This window comes from Talpa europaea (genome assembly GCF_964194135.1).
Source record: "Talpa europaea genome assembly, chromosome: 5".
In the NCBI taxonomy this organism is placed as follows: Eukaryota; Metazoa; Chordata; class Mammalia; order Eulipotyphla; family Talpidae; genus Talpa; species Talpa europaea.
The window spans coordinates 94,840,862-94,859,165 of NC_140071.1; the positions used below are offsets into that span (position 1 = coordinate 94,840,862).

At 40.7% G+C, this 18,304-nt stretch overlaps 1 protein-coding gene across 1 annotated transcript in view; it reads left to right on the plus strand.

Annotated features, from left to right (window-relative positions):
- Window positions 1-18,304, plus strand: part of RASGEF1B (RasGEF domain family member 1B) — a gene marked incomplete at both ends in the record, with an annotated part of 591,784 nt that overhangs the window by 69,556 nt on the left and 503,924 nt on the right. The gene's annotated exons all lie outside the window — the stretch shown is intronic.

The window sequence follows — 18,304 nt, forward strand, 5'->3', positions numbered from 1 at the left end:
TGGCTATCTTAAGTGGTGCTTCAGGCAACCCCATTCTTCTAGTTTTTTAGAAATACATTTCTTTGCTGCCTGGCACATAACAGGGACCTGATGTATATTTGCTAAATGTATGATATAGTCTAGCCGATCCTGCAGCAGATTTATCTAGTATTGTAAACGTTAATCTGGAAGAACAAATTTTTCTCAATACCTCCCAGTCCAAGTCTCAGTTCTCATAAGAAGAAAAGGTAAAAGCACTATCTTTGCTTTCAAATCCTTCAGTCTTTCAGGAAACAATTCATGCTTTTTGATAAACGTAAAACACAAGGATTACCTTAAATCTTTCTTCTCTACCTACTTTTCAAAAAAGGGGGAAAAAGCTTGCATTTAACATATGGGATTCCTTTAATTGCCGGTGTGTAAGGGAGGTCCTTGTGGGAAGTAGGAAAAGGAGTCCCTTTCTGCAGCCCCTCTCCCTCTCTACCTGGAAACTTTGTGGGATCACACAGTATGCAAGCTGGGAAATCAGATGATAGAAAACATACCAGAAACCAGATAATAGGAAAGCTCTTGGAAATGCTTCTTGGTTAAAGGATGAGGTTATGAAAAGGAACAAAGTGCTCATAATTTAAAGGGAAAGATTCAAATGAATTTGTTGAAATTTGACCATGCCTGCAAACCAAGTCCACTTTGCTACAACACATTCAATTTCGTATAGAAAAATTATTAATAGAGCCCTTAACAGTGAAGAGGCTTGTGATTTGAAAGTGGAGATTGTGTTCCTGATACTGCTGAATCCTCCAACTATGGGATCACTAGCCTTACTTTTGCAATTAATTGGTGCTGCAGGGACAGAAGAGAGAAGGAACTTCTTGCACCAGCGGGTCTCCTGCTGTTTGATAACTCTTAAGCCTAGATATTGTTTTGTTATGAAAAGCTGAGCTCCCAAGGAAGTAGAGAGTTCTGGAAGAAAGCATTAACACATCCCTCCTAGGGAGGCCAAATGTTAGATCAGTCTTGTCTCCCAGCCACTGCTGTGACTTTAGGGAATGAGATGTTAATTTATGCGCATTGCCACTAGGAGCCTGGGAAGTGAGTTCTATTATCTGTCTGATACTCAAGCTGAGTTAGCTGCCACTCTGTAACCTTTGAGGCTCAAGTCAAGTACAGGCCTTACCACTGCACTGGCCACTTATGGGATAAATAGACCACACCCTATTTCCTAAATTTCTTTCCTTTCCCTGCACTCCACACTACTTCCTTTCTCGCCCCTGCACCCCTCTGAGCTATCCTGGTGGAGGGCTCAAAGGAAAACTTTCCTGCCCACTTAGAACAATTGGTGACTTACTGAAAATGCTTTTGTACAACCTGCAGGGAAACTGTGATGTGTGTGAAAATGAAATAGGTTTCTTTCATTGTTGTATTGAAGAGGCCATTTGGAACCATGGAAAATAACACCCAGCTTTGCAGTACTGGAAAGTTGACCTTGCTGTTTGTGATTTCCCATCGCCACATAAGCTGTAATCTGTCTTTTTTGGGAAGGGAGATGGGGAAGAGGTAATGGAACCATCAGCCAGAAAACCAGAATTTACCCCCTAGCAATATGAATAATTGGAAGTTCTTAAATGGAAATTGGCATGGTTACAGATGACATAACATTTGTTGATGTATAATGGGATGTCCCCCAGAGGCATGGGTAGCTTTAATTGCTCCTATCCAAGAGCTTTTATACACCCAGGAATTAGCTGTATTTTGTAGTATCTTTATGGCAGGTGCCACACAGAACTTTTAAATGCAATTCTCTTTCCAGAAGACTCATAGGGCAGTCCTTTGTCCTGCATTGCAAATGTAATACACCAGAGTTAATTTCCATTTGCTTTTTGTTTGTGTTCTGCCACATATAGGATACTCTATAAGACTTAACTGTATGCTTGACCTTGATGAAGCTCTCGATTCATTTTCTGTTTCATTTCCTCATCTCTGTAGTCTTTCTTGGAGGTGTAGGGAGGAAAGATGACATGATGGAGTTTGTAGAGGAAGACAGGAGGTATTTTTGGTCAGGTGTATGGAAAGGACAGATTGAGCATATGGACACTCCTCTTTAGGCTAATGGCTTCTAAAAACCTATGAGAACTTGGGAAAATGTTATGGCTCTGGGTCAAGGAGAGGTTTGTACCATTATTTCTAAGGCTGGTTGGTTCTTGATGTCATGCGGCCATGCTTCATTGATTATTCACAAAATCATAACTGAAAAAAACCCAAGCTCAAGGGGCTACTATCTTTGTCACATGTTGGATTGAATATTCACTAATTTCTAAGCCTTTTATAGACAATGTCTCAATAGAGATATCTTTGAGCATGTCGTAGCCATTTTAATGTGCACTTGTTTTCTCAGTAAGATGTTTACACAGTGTTCCTGCACAGCAGTGAAACGTTCCTGATTGTGAGAAATGCAACCTGCTGCCATGGTTCCACGCTGGACATAGGCTTCTGGGAGGACTGGTCCTGCTCCTAGACCTACCTGGCCGTGTTTCACTTTTTTTTTTATAAAGATTTATTTATTTATTCATTCATTCATTCATTCATTCATTCATTCATTCATTCATTCATTCATTCATTCATTTATTTATACAAGCACTGGGTACAGTCAGAAGCACGGGAGGGTGAGAGAATTCACCAGAGCCAGAGCGGGGAACAGAACAGGCAGACCAACCAAATACACTGCTGAGGCTGTTGGGGGAAAAGGATGTCCCAAAGCAAATTCCATACAGGCTTTGTGGACTCCACCCCCACCCCAGGCCAAAGCCAAAGACACTGGAAACTCCAAATCCCATCACCACCAAAGGGAAGGTAGCTGGGACCTGAGGGTGGGGTTAAGCAGCCAGGTGGATATAAAAGACAGACATGTGGGCTTTGGGGGTCCCCCATTTTGGCTCTCCGCCAGCTCGCAGCGTCCGGCCAGCTCTGTGAGTGACTTTGGGTTTCCAGGTCGTTGGATCGGGTAGGACGCATTAAAGACTTTATTTCCCTATTTTCTCCCTGAGTTGTACATTTTCCTTATTTCCTTTTCTCTTGTAAATAAACCTTTTATTAGCCTTTTGTGTGTGTCTGTAGTAGAGTATTAATAAGTCCCTTTAAAGCGCTCGGGTGAGGACCCACAGCCAGGAACCCGTTCAATATCGGGGCTGCTCTATAACAAGGGGAGCAGTGGGCGCGGCAGGAGAGGTCTGTCGCGCCATGTGGGACCCTCGCTGGTGGCCGGGGATCAAACTGGTGCTGCAGAGGCTGCGGACAGCTTCGCAGCCCAGAGCTCAACCACTGTGCCACTAGCGGAGGCCCCCGTGTTTCACTTTTACCTGCTCTGTGTGCATTGCTTCCTATCTCACCATACTGGCTCTTTGACCTCACTGAGATGACTGTACACTGGGCTTTTTGTCACTCTGGTCTTTATTGCATGACTTATCCCCTCTTTCAACACTTTTGTCAAAACAGACAAACACATTTTTGAGCTAGTGGAGCTTACTTATAGTTGGAAGAAACAGCTAAAAAATAATTAAAATAGAAAACATGAATGTACATATGTGAGCATATGGGAATGCCTGTGCAGACTTGTGGTACTGTGCTACTGCTTTTCCCATGTGGAGTATACTGAAAATGTAGGGCTTGATTTCATTCAAATCCAAGAATGTGATTTGGGTTGATTGACATAAATAGCGATAAAATTGTAGAGATAAGATATACTCATTACTACTCACTTCCAGAAGAAATGGATGCACATACAAAGGAAAGAATACATATGGTGTTTTGCCATTTAATAAAATGTTATTATGAACAAAATCTCCTATGATCATTATAAGAGTTTTGGGAGGCAGGCAGAACAGAAAACATCTTCTCCGTGACAATATTGTATTTATAAATTTCAGTACTATTGTGTTTCCCTGAGCAAGTTACTTAATTTGACAAAGCCTGTTTTGTCAAACAAATGTAGGCAAAACTTGTCTACGGATTTTGAAACATTTAATGAAAATATGTAGGTAAGGTAGCTAGCTGGTACCTGACATCTTACAAGATTGCTCAGTGATACCTGTTGTTTCAAGTGCTGTTATTTACATTTGAGGAAAATGAAGCTCACCGAGGAAAGCAACTTTCCCAAGGCTGTTAACTAAAAACTGGAACCCAGATTCACAGGTTATTTATTTATTTATTTATTTTTATATTCCCCATACAATTGCAACCCCGATTTTGACCCCAATCCCTCCTTTCCCCTCACCCCCCAAAGAGTGTCTCTGGTTCATAGTTGTTTGTTGATTTTGATTTTTACCCTGATTTTGACCCCAATCCCTCCTTTCCCCTCACCCCCCGAAGAGTGTCTCTGGTTCATAGTTATTTGTTGATTTTGATTTTTTTCTTTCTTATAGTTATTCTTTTTCCTGGTCCATATTTAGGTTTTCTAGATTCCTGTTATGAGTGAGACCATCCGGTATTTTTCTTTTTTTTTTTCTGGCTTATTTTACTGAGCATGATCCCTTCCAGCTCCATCCATGTTGCTGCAAATTGCATGTGTTTATCTTTTTTGAATGCTGAGTAATATTCCATTGTGTATATGTACCACATCTTCTTGATCCAGTCATCTATTTTTGGGGATTTGGGTTGTTTCCAAAGCTTAAGTATTGTAAATTGTGCTGCTATAAACACAGGGGTGCATGTGCTCTTTGGAATTAATGTTTCTACCATGACACAAAGCATCTGTGAATCTGTCATGTTAGATAATTGTGTGGCATCCACATTAAATAACAGCAAAAGACCTTTTATGCTCACCAAATAAGTTGTGCAGGTGATCTTGTGACCTGGTGTTCATCTCAGGGGGAAATGACACCTAGAGTTGGGGACAATGATTTTTTTTAGAGTCTGGATAGTTTCTTCAATACCTGATGCATCATTATGTCCTTGGATATAAAAATACTAGGATAAAGGAATGAAGAGAGAGAAAGTTCTGGTGAACTGGCAGGTATGGAAAACGGCCCTGCCTTTCCAAATCATTGGGGAGCTTCAGTTACTTGTTCCCAGATGATATTATCTGAGCAACAGGGTGTTCCATCTGAGGCATTTAGATGAATTGATTCCGTAAGTGTGAATGATCAAGGTATATTCCCTTGGCTCCTCCGGGGAAATGGGGTAGACATACTGCTTGACCAAAACTGACATTAAGAAGCATTTGAAAGCAACCTCACCCACCAGATTTTATCTTTCTTGGGACAAGATTATTTTCTGCAAAAGACAGAATAGATGTATAAAAATTGAGATTTAAGTATCCTTGGAAGGGATCGTGCTCAGTGAAATAAGACAGAAAGAAAAAGAAAAATACCGGATGGCCTCACTCATAGCAGGAATCTAGAAAACCTAAATAAGGGACCAGGAAAAAGACCAATTATAATAAAGTAAAAATCAAAATATACCAGAGTAAAAATCAACTATAAACTCAGGCATACTGTGGGGCGGGGGAAGAGGAGGAGGGATTAGGGTCAAAATAAGGGGGGTGGGAATTGTATGGGGACTATAACCAAGATGAAAATGCATACATTGTACAAAAATGAAAAATGATGTAAAAATATATAAAAAAAAAAAAGATTTAAGCATCCTGTGTTTCAAATAACCAGTCCGATTTTATAGTACTTTATGCCTTATGAAGAACTTTTGCATGTAGGACCATACTTGAACAAAGCTGTGTAGAAGACAGATATTCTCCCTGCCTAAGTGGCGGGGACTGAGACCCACGGAGGGTGATTGCTGTTGTGAAATCAAACCTCATCTGTCATGAGACAGTAGAGAATAGGAGACAATTGCAGACTCTGGTTTATATTTAAAAATTATAAAACCCTCTGCTGACCTATTAAAACATCTCTGTGGGGGTGATGTGACCTCTCTCTTATTTTTAACATTATTTATGAAGTCATTAAGTTTATAAGTGACAGAGTTAAGCTTAGATCCAGATCTCTGCCTCTACATTTAGTGGTCTTTCATAGAAACTCACCACTTCCCATGTTTATATTTTCTCTTAGTTTTCTATAAATACAATGGTTAATATTTATTTATTTATTTTTTTTTTTTTTTTTTATATTTTTTTATAGAGGCATTTTTTTTTATTTATTTATTATATTTGTTTGTTTGTTTTGTTTATACATGCACTGGGTACAGTCAGAAGCGCGGGAGGGTGAGAGAATTCACCAGAGCCAGAGTGGGGAGCAGAGCAGGCAGAAGGACCGAAGTACACTGCTGAGGGGAGCAGCGGGCGGCAGGAGAGGTCTGCGCACCATGTGGGATCCTCCTCCGGTGGCCGGGGAGCAGCCGGGGATCGAACCGGCGTCGCAGAGGCCGCGGGCAGCTTCGCAACCCAGCGCTCAACCGCTGCGCCACCGGGGAGGCCCTACAATGGTTAATATTTATTGGTCATTTGTAATTTCCAGACTTGACTGGATGCTTCCTATGAATTCATTTAAATTTGACAGTTTCAGTTCAGCATCCATATTTGCAGATGAGCATAGTGATACCCACCAACCTTGCAGAGCTCAAAAACAGAAGAATCAGTCCCGGAAGACAGGCAGTGTGAGAATGTATGGAGAACTTACCCTTTAAACCACTGAGTAGCATTAGAGCCCTAATCCATTCTCTGAAAATTGAAAATCATACCAAAAACTTGTTAATGTGGGTCACAAAGCACATTTGAGAAATGCCTTTATGATCTAAAAGTCTGGCTGACCCCTGAAATATTGTCTCAGTTGGTCTCTGGAAGTCAGAACACTTAAGTAGGAGAAAATTAAGTTAGCAGGAATGAAGGAAGAGAGACAGCCCTGAGAACTGGATGTTTTTCTCTGATAGGAAATGTGATGAGATTAGAAGTGCTATGGATCTGGGCTTCCCTAGTGGTACAAGGGGTTAAGTTTCAGCGCTATCAAGCTATCACCAGCCACTGCAGTGAGAGTTTGATCCCCAGCAAAGGAGCTAACCCACATGGTGCAGCAGACCTCTCCTTCCTCATCCTCTGCTCCCCTCAGCAGTGTATTTCAGTAGATCTGCCTGTCCCGCTCCCCACTCTGTCTCTGGCGAATCCTCTCATTCCCTGTACCTTTGGCCTATACCCCTGTTCTTGTATGTATAAATAAATAAAAATAAATCTTTTTTTTTAAAAGAAGTGCTATGGATCTATGTCCTCAACTTATTTTTTCATGTTTTTGCATTCTTTCATATCTTTCCCCTCTTAATCAAATTTTCCATTTATCTTTCAAATAAATTAAAAAAAATAATTTCACCACTTATTTGCTGTAATCAGGATATGGCTTAATCTTACTGTGCCCATTTCAACCTCTGTAATGACAGATCTGCCTCAGTAATAATGTGGGAGTAAATGAACATATGCAAAGCACTTAGCATAGTTCCTGGCATAGCCATTACAAGTGCTCATAAATATTGCTATCATCACCATTATTGTTTTTAAAGGTGTTGGTAAAATCTTGTGACTGGTATATTTCAAAATGAAATATTTCAAAATTTCAAAGTTAGAAACATATAAGCTGATCTCTTGGGTTAAAGATTTATTTCATTTCAACTTAAAAATGTAAATGAAACAGGGCCTCCCCAGTGGCGCAGCGGTTGAGTGCTGGGCTGCGAAGCTGCGTGCAGCCTCTGCAGCACCGGTTCGATCCCCAGACACCTGCGAGGGTCCCACATGGTGTGACAGACCTCTCCTGCTGTGCCCACTGTCCTGTCAGCAGTGTATTTTGTCAGTCTGCCTGTTCTGCTCCCCACTCTGGCTCTGGTGAATTCTCTCACCCTCCTGCGCTTCTGACTGTATCCAGTGCTTGTATAAATAAATAAATCTTAAAAAAAAAAAATGAAATGAAACACTGAGCTTCATTGCACATCAGGCCCTCTGCTGGGTTTGCATGGCCATTACTTAACATCCTAGTGTTTAGCCCATGAAATAGCTAAGCCAGAAAGGAATATTATTTCCATTTTGTTGAATGTGGAGACTGAGAGAGAGGAACAGTGAGAAAAGGTAAATCAGGACTAAAACTCAGGTTTTCTGACTTAGAACACCCATCTTTTTCTACCATACCGCCTTGTCTCTTCCCCCTTCTTTGGTCCCTCTTGGCTGGCAAGCCTGCTTTTCCTGAATTCTGGCTCAGCATGTTGGTGGCCCGGTGCTTTTGCTTGCAGCCTTCAGGAACTGCTTTACACTCTCCTTGCTTTGCAAAGACTTTTAATACTCAAAGGAAATTTTTTTTCTTTTACATTTAAAATTTTCTGTCTTGCAAGTTCCCAACTCTGTGACTTCAGTGTCTTACATCTATGTCTCATTAAACATTAGATGATGGTGATACTGAGCCATGTTCAGAGCTTGTACTGTGTAACTTGGACATGATCATATTTAGAGGAAGGTGAGTAGAGAGCTGGTGTCATTACCATCTATAAGAGAGACCATGGCGCCTGCAAGTGCGTTTCAAGTAATGAATGAGTTTGCCAAGTTGTTCAGTTGATTGTTGCCAAAGAGTGAATGGTATATTTCTTCACAAAATGGAAACAATATAGTAAAACTTAGTTGTGTTTGATTTTTGGCCTGGCTTTAACTTTATTCTTACCCTTTCCTCCTCTTGAGGCATTGTTTCATGCAATATAATTCTGTGTCTTGCTTTCTTTGATAGACCACTGGGTGAACACTGCAGACCTCAGCAGGTCCAGCATGCTGTGTGCTGCATGGGACACTGGCCACAGAAATGCAGCAGCTTAAAGCAGACTTCATGTTAGGCGAGTCCTGAGTTGGATGGGGTTAACCCCTTCTCCTCCCATTGCCATAGGCTGAAGTCAGGGGCTTGTTTAGTAACCCGAACAGTTTCTAGTCTGTTCTGTGGGGAACAATGCTAAAAATCAGGTACACAGGCGAGTCATTCATGTGTCCATCCATGTGTCCTGTATGTCTCCTATGTGTTTCTAGAATGTAAACTACCAATATTCAGCATTAAGCCCTACATGACAACTTCTATTGAATCATGAATGAATGAATCCATGGAGGAAAAACTGTTTTGGGAGCATGTAGAAGGGAGTTATATTTTCTCAGAGAAGGCTCCTGGAGGAAGAGATAAGAGGAGAATTGAAGGATGAGTAAGCATTAGTCAGGAAGTAAGGAAGTGTATGAGGATTTGAATCTAACAGCAAAGCATTCTCCAGAGACCTCATCATGAGAGGACAGAGGTGGCAAGGATGGGCACAGCCAGGTACTGAGAGACACTCCAGAATCAGAGATACTAGCAACATAGGAGTAGAAATGGACCTGAGAGAAGAGGTAGCTTGATTTATTTTTCGTTTATTTATTCAATGGATATTTATACTTACTAATACTTTTTGTGTCATGGGCTTTATTCTATGTACTTTATAAATTCATCCTCATTACAAAATTGTTTTCCCAATCTACAGATGGGAAACTGAGACACAAAGAAGTTAAATAACTTACTTAAGGTCATGTGATAAGTGGTAGGTAGAGTCAGGATTCAAACTCATGCAGGGCCCATTTTCTTAATTAATTCACCATGCAGACTCTTGTTTATGAGCCAACGAGAAGGTCAGACTTGGTCTCTCAATATAGGACTCCCAGAGGCTATCTTTGTCCAAAGGTAAGGAGACTTCCTGTACCTAGGCAAATAGATACTCCATGTAAGTTACATTCCTATTGCATTTAAAGAGGAAAAGAGTATTTATCCTAACCTTTCCTGAACCTTGCTGCTGTTGTAGCTGCTGCTGTGTGTGTGAGAAACAGAGAGAGAGAGAGAGAGAGAGAGAGAGAGAGAGAGAGAGAAAGACAGAGAGAGAGAGATTTTAATTATAAATGGGCAGAAATCTAGTCCAGCATTTTGAATATTCCGTCAGATTTTGTTTATTCTTTGAAGGTGACCACTGCCAAAGCTTCATCCCCTGTGTCCAAATCAGTTTATTACTAAGTCCAGATTGTTACTTTTGCTCTATGTTGCTTCAGATACAATCGGAATATCCAGATAACAATTTTAAATTGCATTATAAGAACACTTGAGATCTGCTCTTTGAACAAATTTTTACTTATACAATAATACAGAATAGTAATATAATTATAATTATTTAACTATAATAGCTATATATATAAGTATAATAATGTAGTTAACAATATAATCTTGTATCAATTCTTAATTATGGTACAATGTTATGCAGCAAATCTCTAGTAGAACTTAACTCATTTTGCATAACTGAATCTTCTATGCATTGAACAGCAGCTCCCTTTCCCCCCCTCCCCAGACATTGGCAACCATAACTCAAATAGTTTTAGAGTACCTGAGATGGTGGTGAGCAGAATCTGATGCAGAGGTAATTTGAATTTTCCTTTCCAAATATCATGGACATATTTGGAAAGTTTTAACAGACATAGTTGTAATTATTTTTTTTTTAAGATTTGTTTATTTCTGCATACAAGAGCTGGGGTACAGGCCCGAGATGCAGCAGGTGAGAGGATCCACCAGAGACAGAACGGGGAACAGAACAGGCAGACTGACTGAAATACACTGCTGAGGGGAGCAGCGGGTGATACAGGAGAGGTCTGCCTTGCCATGTGGGATTCTCCCTGGCTGGCCGGGGATCGAACTTGTGCTGCAGAGGCTGCGGATCACCCCACAGTGCGATGCTTAACCCCTTGTGCCACCAGGGAGGCCCCATAGTTGTAATTATTACCCCCAAACAAAATGAGTCTACCTATTTCTGACAATGCTATTAAAACAATTTCTCTGTGTAGATATGAAAAACTAATGACCAACTGCTCTTACAAACATTTTCATCTAGAGCTCTAGTGGTGTCCCATATTTGCCAGTGAATATAATACCTGTGATGGGGTCAGACTTCCACCAAAAGCCAGTGTGGATAACAGTCACGCTAGGCTGGATTGGCAGAAATGATTTTGGTGAAAGCAGCATGTAGCTATTGTTTCCAATAGATTTTGCTTCTAACCTGTGTTTAGTGAATAGTCCCCACAGCCAGTTGTATATTGGCTTCTGAACCCAGGAGCTCAGGCTCATTTTTCTCTCCCTAAAAGCACCGTCGTTTCCCGAGGGCAATGTGTTTTAGAAACCTGTTCCTAGTACTGCTCTGTCAGGAGAGGGAGATATTGTAAGAGGCTGTAGCGAACAAAGACATCCTTGACAATGGTGATTTATCTTGCTACCTGCAACATGTCCTTTGGTTTGATATCTGCCTGGGCTGGCTGGAATTATTTATCTTGAGCACACACTGATATATGGAAGTGTGCTCGTGGCTGGCTTCCTTCCTTTCTTCCTCCCTTGCCTGACTAGTCTCCTCCCTGCACTCTTCTGTATCAGAGGGTTGTCAGCCAGTGCTGACCTTGGGAATTAGAAGAGGAGGCAAATGCCTAGAAAATCATAGGAGAAATGATCTTCTTTGCAAGACAGACTTGATCTAATTTCTTTCTTCCTGTCAGGTAAGCCTTGGGAAATCAGTGGTGCCTGGGAGAGTATCTGGCAGATGCAAGAATGTGGGACTATGCTCCTTTCTAGCAGTGATCTTCAGGCAGGTGCTCTCTCATCTGTCTTCTCAAAGAAAGCCTTCCCGTGTCCTTTTGCTGCCTGGGCTTGTTCCAGATAATGCCAACACGTGATACATGCAGGAGGACCTAGGGTAGTCTCTCTCCTCCCTTTACACCTGGGAAAATGCTGTTCCTTCTGTTAAGAATTGCCTCCCAGTTACCCCTTCTTCCTCTGGCTAACTCCCACTGATTATTTAGGGATTCAGCTCAGGCAAGACCTTTTCTCAGCATCACTTGCCTCGTGGCCCAGCTTAGATCCTGCAGAGTTTTTCAGGGCAGTGGGAACTGAAGAAAGCTATTGTTCAGGGTTGCTGGGCACTGACTCTAATATCTCCCCCACTCCCAACATAAGTACACACACACACACACACACACACACTTCTGCACCTTGCTTCCCAACCCCTCAAAAAGTGAATATGCCTATGTCCTTGCTGGCTTAGTTCATAAATCAGGGAAGTCCAGGGTCCATAAATGGAATCAGTCTAGTTCTCAACAGACTTTAACTGAGAAGAGTTTAAGGAAAAGACTATTTCTGGTGGTGTGGGTGAGCCAAGGAACCGACAAAGGGCAAACTACCCCTAGACTAGCAATAGCAGTAAAGGACAAGGATCAGGAATAAGGCTACAGGTGTTTTGAGAGAGATGAAGCTGTGAGAGAGGGCACACAGGCAAGAGCTGTGGCTGCAGAGAAATGCAGGCTGTACTGGAATCTTAGTGAAGCTGTGGGTGGGGGAAATACATCCTCTTCTAGCTTTAATTCGGGGGAGCGGAAGGAAGCCTGCATGGTGAACCCATAGAGGTCACACTTCAGGGGCATAGAGCAAGGCAGGGGGTAGGGGTAGAGAGTTCAGGGCCAGTGGGGCAGGGAGGCAGGAAAGGCAATAGTAAGGGGCAATTAGGCGGCATCCTTTTACTCTGCCACTAACTCTTTTGGTAGTCTGGGAAGCTAACATCCTTTTTCAAAACAATCTTTCTAAACACAAAAAATAGAATACATAAATTACAAAGGAAAATATTATCTTGAAATGCAGTTATCAAAATACTAAAAAAACAAAATTGTGATACATTAATGCATATGCGTGTTTATGAGCCTGGGAAATGACAGCATCTTCTGGCAGACCTAACAATGACTAAGCTTGCGAATAATACTACATGTAAATGATCTTTCAAGATACCTGCAGCAGTTGAAATAAATATAAAAGTATCTGTGATTTTTTATTGGTGATGAAGTTTTTAGTATTTCAAGCCTACCATGCTTTGTTGCTTACATTCATGCTTGAGAAAAATGCTCAATTTCAGTTGAGCACAGTTTAGTTAGGCAGCTCTATATAATTTCTCCTCATCTAAGCTTATGAACTCCTGAAGTCTACATAAGGGCTCCTCGGGGGTCTGAAGACCCAAGTTAAGAACACTCTTCTTAAATGTAAGTGTAGTTCTAGTGGCCTGGCAATGTAAACCTGATTATGAAAGGGCAGCAGTGCAGCCAGAATTCAACTTCTTATCAGGAGTGGGCTTCTCCCTGTGTCGTGTCTGCTGGCTTTGGAAAATCCATGCTAAGAAATGATCCATTTGCTCAATTCTCTGCTCACATCTACTTCTGCTAAGGAGTCTTGGCTATGCTGGAATGTAAACTTCATGAGTACGTGAATTTTAAAAAAACTTACTATTTAAGTATTCTATATAAAAATGCAAATATTCATAAAGTTGTGGGGTTGATAACTTTTGATGAACTGAACAACAATGGTGTAAGAAGAATCTCGATTATTACCAGTATCCCAGAAGCATCTGGGAGCCTCTAGTCCCCTTCCTGGCAACCCATCTCCCCTAAGGATAATTACCATCCTGATTTCTAATATTGTAGAGCATTTGCCTGTTTTTGTTTTTGATAAATAGAATAATGCACTTTTGTGTCTGGCTTCTTTATCTTCACATTATACTTGTCAAATTCACCCATGTCACTTCATGTAGTTGTAGATTATTCATTCTCATTGTTGTGTAACATTCCGTTGTGTGAACATACCATAATTTATCCATTCTGCTATTAATGGAAATTTGAATAATTTTGAGATTTGGCTGATTATATATAATAATAGTTATAAATATTCCTGTACATTCCTTTGGTGAGTGTATTAGGATATTTCTCTTGAGAATGTACTTAGAAGTAGAATTGCAAGGTCGAGGTAGTATGTTAGCTATCAATAGATAGTTTCAGTTTTCCAAAGTGATTGCATTAATTTTTACTTCTACCAGTTCCAGTTGTTCCAAGACCTCACCAACATATAACATTCCTGTCTTTTTCATTTTAGTTATTCTGAGGGGTGTGTATTGCCAGCTTGTGTGGTTTTCCTGATGCTAAAGGAGGAGATCACCTTTCCATCTAGGTGTTGGCCATTTGGGTATCCTCTTGCCTGAGGTGCCAGTGCAAGTCTTTTGTCCATTTTTCTAATGTCTGTCTTTAGAAATCTTGAGCAAATTATTTTATCACTCTCAGTTTCCTCGTTTGTTAAATTAGTATATTAATAGAATCAATTCATTGATTGTCATGAACATTATGAGAGATAGGCATTATGAAATGCAGCCTAGTGTCTGGCCCCCAGTCCCTGCTAAGTGCTCAATAATTTATAACAATATTATTTGTGAATCACTAATGCAATCTACTTGATGAGCACTTTGTCTATGTTTGTTGCATAGCTGAATTTTAAAAAATATCAACATTATAACAAGAATCTTTTTAATATTGACCATGTCTAGGTGGGAAGTTTAATGGCTTGGGGATGGGATAATGGAGACTTACTTATCTTTTATTTTCTTTTCAACTTTTTGTGTTTTTTTTTTTTTAAGAGGCATGTATTATTTGTTTGTTTGTTTGTTTGTTAGTTTATACAAACACTAGGTACAGTCAGAAGTGCGGGAGGGTGAGAGAATTCAGCAGAGCCAGAGCGGGGAGCAGAGCAGGCAGAAGGACCGAAGTACAGTGCTGAGGGGAGCAGTGGGCGGCAGGAGAGGTCTGCGCGCCATGTGGGACCCTCCTCTGGTGGCCGGGGAGCAGCCGGGGATCAAACTGGCGCCGCAGAGGCCGTGGGCAGCTTTGCAATCCAGCGCTCAACTGCTGCGCCACCGGGGAGACCCTCTTTTCAACTTTTTGAATCTTTCCTACTAGAAATACATAAAGTCCAAAAAGAATAGGGAAAATAGAAATAATCTGTAGTTAAGTTGAATTATGAGCTGTATTATTACACCACTTACATCCAGTATATACATGGAGAAAGACCATGTTTGGGAAGGGTGAAGGGGGAGCCTTTTAAAGAGACAGATTTAGTCAAGATGGTGTGATGTCAGTGTATTCATGTGAAAGTTATGAAGAGGTAAATATACATGTGATTAGTGTTTGAGTGTTCTCAGAGTTTAATGAAATGAGAAGTAGACTTAATGTAAACAGAATTAAGTAGACTTAATGTAAACAGAACATATCAGAAGAGAAAAGTGGGGGTAGAATGCTTTAATCATGTCTAGTCCAACCCTTCAGACTCCAGTTAAGTTTGAAAGGAAATATGTTGGTCCATGGTTCAAGTCACAATTATGACTGAGTCCTTGTAAAGAAAAGATTGTTCTAATTCTGTTCAACTCTATCTTCCAGGTTATTGTTCTAGCAACTAGTTAAATATAGTTGTGGGTATTCAGCCCAAATAAAAATTAATGACAAGGACCTCCCCTGGTGGCGCAGGTAGTTGAGCGCCACCCTGTGAAGCTGTCCACAGCCTCTGCAGTGCTGGTTCGATCCCAACCAGCAGGGGACGATCTCACATGGTGAGCAGACCTCTCCTGTCTTCCCGCTGCTCCCCTCAGCAGTGTATTTCATCAGTCTACCTGTTCTGTTCCCCGCTCTGTTTCTGATGAATCCTCTCACCCTCCCGCACATCTGGACTGTACCCTGGTTCTTGTATAAATAAATAAATAAATAAATCTTTAAAAAAATTAATGACAGAGTTTCTACTGTATGGGGAGCACAGAAGGGGCCTTGGAGGAATCACAGATAATCAAGGGAGCCTAAGGTGTGAGGTGCTAACTGTTTCCACGCAGTGTGCAGGCTCTCCTGTGAGCCACATGGATGAGGCAACAGGAAGACATGAGGACACCATCTCTGAGGAAACATGCCAGGGAAGTTCAGGAACATTCTATATTTGGAAATGAATCTCTAAGTGAGAGTCCTTGCAAGTGACTACTTAGGAGAGCAGAAGGAACACTGGACCAGGATTCCACTCTTTGCTCTGTAACCAACCGTCAATTCATAGAATTTCAGTATCCTCAGGTATAAAAGTGGGTCTTCATTAGAGTTATTTGTTGGAAAGGAACGGAAACCAGCTCTTACCAACTTAATTGAAGAGAAATATTTGGAGGGTGCTGGGCTGCTCACAAAACATGCAGAGGCTTGAGACCCAGACTAGAAAAGGGCAGGATGCATAACAGGTCTGGATCTGTGGGGCAGGAGTGCCTGCTGGGTATTAAAGGGTTCAGCCTTGGTGGATTCTTAGCCACATTCTACTTTCCATGTGGATATAGATAGTCCGGGGCTAATACAAGGGCTTCACAATCATCGTGGATCCTCCTGGCCGAGTCTCTGGTCTTTCACTTCTCGAGTGCAAAACTTCTGACTCACAATGTGTATATTTGATTTAAAAGAAAAAAGGATGAGCATTTCCATTCTTTCTCTTCTGGAACAGTTTCCCTTCTGGAATATTTGCATTTGTGCAGCTGAATTTTGATTTGATTGAATTTAATACACTTACTACCCACATGAAGCTTGACATGTTTAATATAGTTTTAATTTTATTATCTAATAATAGAAATAAGGTGAAGTCTCCAGGCTTGATATACTTGACATTTAAATCTATCTTTGCAAAACAGTTTACTAGGTAATGTAAGTATTGACTATCCTTTCTCAGGTTTGTCTTATTACAAGAATCCCCAAAAGGAGAAAAATGCATGTTTGAAGTTGCTTTTTTATTTTCTATTTCGTTGAAATAGATTCACTATGTCACAAGTCTTTCATCTTTTGTTTTGTCTGTGCTGGCCATACATTTAGCCAGAGTCACCATAAGAATTTTGATTTGGAAAATATTGATATGGAAATATACTGTCATTAAATACATCAGAGCCCTATTCTGAAAGTCAGTTGGAGTTCAATTTAGAAAAATGCTAGTTTTAAGGACAAAATTCCTTCTTCTGCCTTTCATTCAACTAAGTGCATTTTTTTTTTGTTTGTTTGTTTGTTTTTGTGGGACCCTCTTCAGCGGTCCAGGAACCAACCGCCAGCTGCAGAGGCTGCGCTCAACCGCTGCGCCACCAGGGAAGGCCCTCAACTGAGTGCATTTTAATCACTTACATGGGAAATTTTAGATCTTTATTTTCATCTAAAATTGATAGAATATTTTGTGCTGCTGCCAGAGAGTTATTCCAAGCAGAATAATCAGATATTTTAACCAGCAGTTATTGAGTAAAGACAATTGATTTTGTGTGAATTTTTTTTCTTAATTGTAGGAGGCGAGTAAGGATTAAGAGACTCAACTTGCCGTCACAGTCAAATTTAGGACACCACAGTCTATCTGTGGATCTACCTATCTAGCCCTCTCAAGTAGTGCTAGCCTCCACTTCATCGAGGATAAGCTGTGGAAATGAGGTGCTATTTTTTGCTCATCAGATTCCCCAGGAACCTATCCCATAGACACAGAGGGTCCAGTATGCCTGAGTGATGGAGATCCCTTAGAATCCCCAGGAGAAGGATACTGCAGAGGTGGCTGGCTGTGCACTATAACTCATACTCCCCTTTATGTAGTAAACAGTTGTCCCTGTTAGGTAGCTAATCAGCCTTTCTGCATCCAGGCATGATTATTTAGCTGTTTCTCACTAGTGGAATATGAATGGAAACGGTATGTGTCACTTCCTGCCATAGCATTGCAGAAACGGGATTGCTTCCTCCATGTTCTCCTTTTCCTCCTCTACTGTCTGGATGTAGACGACTACTCCTGGGTTTGGTGAAGCCATAGGATGGAACCATTGTGTATAGAAGTGCCATTTATCAGCTGGAATTATCTGATCTATAGTCTAACCTGAACAAGGAATAAAATTTTTTTAGCGGGTTTGTATATCTGTGGGCCTATTTGTTATATCACTAGCATTACCCAATTATAAGAACTAGATTAATTTGGGTAGGCCTCTGGTTTTGCTTCTTTCTATTGTATTTTTGGTAGTTTTTGTCAATCTGAACTTAGAGCAAAAACCATCAATCTGTATTCCTGTGCTTATCACATCTCTAGGAGGACACAAATGTTAAAAAATTTGACACCACTCAGATTTAGATATCATCGCCCATGTTCTTCTCCCTAATTTTTAGCCCATTGAAACTTATCATCACATTATGGTTAAGTGGAACCAGAGTGCCTGGGTACATGTTGCTTCTATTGCTTACTATTTCTGTGAATTTGGGCACATTGTTCAACATTTTTCTATTTTTGCCTCCATATCTATAAAATAGAGGTAATACACTGTTTACCTTGAAGTTATGAGGATTAAATGAAATAATACTGCTAAGTTCATCCAAGATGCCTATCTTATAATAAGCAGACCATAAATGTTATTTCCTATACTTATTCAGGAACTTTGTTGTGGTGGTTTAGTCTTGGACTTCTGTGAATCTTTGCATTTGTGTTCATTCTTT